Genomic DNA, 4,687 nt, shown 5'->3' on the forward strand with positions numbered 1-4,687 from the left:
CTTGAAGACGCGTCTCCCCCGCGTTCGCTGCAGCGTGACCCGAGGTGAGGGCCGCACAGCAACGCCACGCTGGGACACGACGCGGCCGCCAAAGGGCCCTGGGCGGCCCTGCAGCGGCGGCCACAGGCTGCCCTGGGGCAGCCGGCCAAGGGCGTGAAGTCAGAGGAGAAGGACAAGCTCCGCATGGCCTCACTTTACACGGGCTCTAAGCAGAATCCACAGATGCAGTAAGTCAGGGTGGCGTCCGCAGGGGTGACCTCAGCTAATGAGTGTATCGGATGTTTCCAGCCTAAAGGTCTGAGAAGTCCTCATCACAAGAAAAAGACTTGTGACTAGGTAAGGTGACAGGTGTTCACCTGACTTACTGCGATCACTCCCCAAAGCAGAGACAAATCAAATCACGCTGCACACCTAGCCCAACAATAATCGAAATGCCAGTCACACTTGGATTACACCGGCAGGAAACAATTTTTAAAAGGCACCTGAGTTGGGCCCTCCCCGGGGGCGCAGCAGGTTAAGGCACAGCACTGAGAAGCTGAAGCCACCTCAGCACGAGTTCGATCCCCGCCTGCCCCCACAGGTGACCCCCAGGGCCCAGCAGCCCCCTCCTGACCCACCCACTGCCCCCTCAGCAGTGTGCTTCGTCCACCTGCCCGCTCTGCTCCCCACTCTTCTCGGGTGAGTCCTCTCACCGCCTCTGCACCTCTGGCCTGCACAAATAAATAAATCTTAAAAAAAAAAAAAAGTAGTTGAGTTTATGCTCAACATGGCGCTTCCCCACGACCCAGCAATCCCACTCTAGGCATCTGCCCAAAAGACACAAAAACACTGATTCAAAAAGGAGCCCCCATGTTTATTGCTGTTTTATTTACAATTGGGAAAACATGGAGGCAGCCCACATGCCCCAAAGTGGATGGCTGGATTAAAAAGATGTGGTCCATATATACAACGGAATATTACTCAGCGATTAAAAAAGGATAAACACATGCTTTTTGCAGCAGCATGGATGGAGCTGGAAGGGATCACGCTTAGTGGAATAAGCCAGAAAGAAAAGGAAAAATACCGGATGGTTTCGCTCATAGCAGGAGTAAAAGGACCAGGGGGAGAAAATAATAATAATAATGAACAACTATATACCAGAGACATTTTACGGGGGTGGGGGGTGGGGATGGGATCAAAAACCGGGGTGGGGGGTGGGGGGGGAGTGCACAGGGTGATTCGTGATGGAAGCCCACGGGGAGTACAACTGAGCTGGGAAAGGGCACAAAAGATGTAAAAACCAACTATTATATATTTTTTTTATTTAAAAAGAAAGTACTTGAGTTTGAAAGTTTACACAGTTAAGAGACACTGCTCCGGCCCTCCCTGGGGGCGCGGCGGGTCACAGCGCAGCACTGAGAAGCTGAAGCCACTGCTGGTGCCAGTTCATCCCCGCCCACAGGTGACCCCAGGGCGCGGCAGCCCCCTCCTGTCTCCCCGCTGCCCCCTCAGCAGTGGGCTTCGTCAGTGGGCCTGTCCCGCTCCCCGCTCTGTCTGTCTCTGGGGAAGCCTCTCACGCCCCTGCACCGCTGGCCTGGACCCCAGCTCTGTGCATAAGTAAATCTTTAAAAAGAGAGAGAGACCACTTAAGTGTGAGCTCACTTCAGGGGCAGGCGCGGGTCAGCCTCGGCCTTCCCAGGTCTCCGCCTCAGCAGCTGCCCCCAGGGCTGGCCGGGCGGGCGGGCAGGAAGTGCGGCTTCCGGAGGCCGGAGCCGGGCTGAGAGGGCGGGAGGGCGGAGGCAGCCTCTGCGGTAAGGGGCAGGAGGGCAGGGCTGGGGGCAGAGGGGCCGGCCCAGCGGCCAGCCAGCACCGGCGGGAGGAGAGGGGCGCCAGACAGAGGGCTCCCCCCACCCGCCGCCCCTCAGGGGACCTCCCCCAGAGTCCTCTCCTGCCTTGAGCGCCCCTGGCTCAGCAGCACGTGGCATCTGGCCTGCCCCCGGCTGCCCGCCCCTCCAGAACAGCCCGGCCCACCCCCACTGCACCCCCATTCCAGCCTCGACCCTCGCTGAACCATCCTCACTACAGGGGCCCTTTACCTGCCCCTTTACTAGCAAGAAGGGAGCAAAGCAAGCCCAGCAGAGCAAGCGCCAGCGCTGACCACAGGTCTCGGGCCGTGGCCCTCAGGCTGACGTGGCCTGTGGGAATCTGAGCGCAGCTGTCAGAGCTTCTGGATTGCAGAGGGGGCTGGGCAGGGCTCACCTCTGGCTACCTGCGGGGGGGGGGGCAGGACCGGGCAGGCCAGCTCGGGGCGGGGGTGGGGGTGGGCCCTGGCCTGGGTGCAGGCACAGTGGAGCGCACTCCCCCCACGCCTGGCCCTGTCCCCCAGATCAACCACACTCCTCCCCCTCCAGCCCCAGAACCTTCAGGGACCATGGAAAGTCCCGAGGGTTTCTGACACCCCCAGTCACGCAGAGCCCCAAGTCACCCAGAAGTGCTCTGGGCCTCCCACGCATAGTTGTGGCCAGGCCACCCCACCCACCCCGAGGACCCAGCCCCGGGTGGACAAGAGCCCTGAAGAGGCCCCTGAAGAGGCCCCTGAAGAGGCCGAGCAAACACCAGGGCAGCCCCGGGGCGCCAGGATCCCCGAGGACGCACACCTGGCTGCGGCCAGAGGCAGGCCCAGGCCCGGGCCAGCAGGCCGAGCGGGGCACGCGGGGCAGGTCCAGGACCGGGGCCTGGCGGGGACCCCGCCCCCACACCCCTGCCCCAGGCCCGCGCTGACCCGGGTTCTGACAGCAAGCGGGTTCAAAGTCGCTCCCTGCAGAGCTGCAGGCGATGCTAAATGTCACCAGTGATGGACTAGCAGGCCGGGCCGGCGCCAAGGCAGGCGTGGGGAGCCCCAGCTTCTGGGGGTGGGGTCCCGGAGGAAAACAGCTCTCCCAGCTCAGCGTTGCACCGGTCACCGCTCACAGAAACCGCTGGCCTCTGCTGGCCTCCACAGGCCTCGGAGCACAGGCCACGCCTCGGCCTCGGCCAGGCTCCTTGGTCTGGCCGCAGGAACCCGGAGCCCGCTGGCCCTCGCTGGCCTGTGCGGGGCTGACCGTGCCCCCGAGGAGCCTAGGCCAGACCTGTGACTGCGACCTCAGTTGCACACCGAGGCTTTGCGGCGCTCGGGCCCAGCTGAGGCCACCAGATGCGAGAGGGGGCCCCGCGCAGAGAGCCCCTGGACGCGGGAGCAGGCCAAGGCCGCGGGGCAGGAAGGCCAGGCCCCGGAGCCCGAGGGTGCTCGGCCGACGCCTGGGTGCAGACTCGTCTCGGCCTTCCAGGCCCAGGTGCGCGCCAGGCTGAGCCGGGCCTGCCCAGCTGCGGAGGGCGGCAGCGCCTGGCGCAGGGCGGCCCCCAGGGCTGGGCCTCCGGGCAGCTGCGCAGGCCTGACCTGCCCACCCCCCAGCAGAGACCCAGCTCAGGGAGTCTCGGGGGCCAACACAGAAATGTCGGTGCTGAAATTACACCATGCCGAGGTCCATGTGACAGGAGGCGCAGGAGCGGGCCCGTTCTCCAGCGGTGCCCGGGAAGGGCGTGCCGGGCACACCGTGCTCTGGGCCTCCAGCTGCCCCAGACGCAGGCAGGGCCACGGGTCTGCTCACAGAATGTGCTGGAAGTCCCCGCCTGCTGCTCCTGAACTAGGCTCACAGCCCGCAGGGCACAGGGGGACATCGAGCACAGCCCCGCACCCCCGCCTGGTGCGGCCCAGAGCAGACTGGGCGCGCCGGCGGGAGCAGGGGACCCCCTGCAGTCCAGGCAGGGCAGGGCCGGCCCGGGGACCATGCTGGGGGACACAGTGGAGGGGCGGGGGCCTCGGGGCCGCATCCACCCGGGCACCCCCAAGTCCGGGTCAGTGCGTGGGGCCTCATCTGTGGGGAGGCTCTGCCACAGCACTGCCGCCCCTCCAGTGCTGCCCATGAAGGTTAACACAGAGCTCCTACAACCCCCAAGCAGCGGGGGGTGGGGGGGGCTGGTGCCAGGTGGGGGCTGGGGTGGACTGCTCCAGAGCTGCGCCCCACCCCCCGCACCCACTAAGACAAAAACGGGCTGAAGGCCAGAAACACAGGGGCTCGGTGCAGACCAGCTGGCGCGACAAAGGGAAACCGGAAGCACGGGGGAGGGGCGCGCAGAGGAAGGGGGCCCCAGCACGGGCAGGAGCCCCACGGCCTGCTGCTCGACCCTCCACCCACGACCTGACCCTACCTGGAACCCCAGGGCCACCCGCGAGCTGGACTTCCTGTGCCTTCAGCTAACCAGCAAGAATGGGCTCAGACAGGGTGGGGCCGGCCAGGCGTCCCCTCTGGCAGCTGACCCTTCCAGGGCGCCCTGCAGACCACCCGCCGCAGCGGCCTGGGCCATCGTACCTGCTCAGCTGGGAAGCCAGGCCGGCCCGGGCGCCCCCGGCCCCGGGAGAGGTGCGGGGCGCAGTCGCAGCCGGGTCACCCATCTCCCACGCTCAGGCCGGGCCAGGTCTGGGGGAGCACGCCACCTCCTGGGCCGCCCAGTGGGACCAGGAAGAGGCGCCCGCCCGCGAGGAAATCCACCAGTCGCCGGTTGTCATAGGAACGTCATTTTGTAAATAATTAGAGGAGTGAGTCTGCGCCACCGCCGGGGATCACGGGGCGCCATCGGGGGCCAAGCCCCCGTCCCCGCCGGGACCCCG

The 4,687-nt window shown here is 65.5% G+C and overlaps 1 protein-coding gene across 1 annotated transcript in view; it reads right to left on the reverse strand.

The window, feature by feature from the left end:
* Window positions 1-4,687, reverse strand: part of ACOT7 (acyl-CoA thioesterase 7) — a 60,199-nt gene that overhangs the window by 26,272 nt on the left and 29,240 nt on the right. The window lies entirely within an intron of this gene.

Source organism: Condylura cristata, unplaced genomic scaffold (assembly GCF_000260355.1).
Source record: "Condylura cristata isolate star-nosed mole 26May11 unplaced genomic scaffold, ConCri1.0 scaffold00008, whole genome shotgun sequence".
Taxonomy (NCBI): domain Eukaryota; kingdom Metazoa; phylum Chordata; class Mammalia; order Eulipotyphla; family Talpidae; genus Condylura; species Condylura cristata.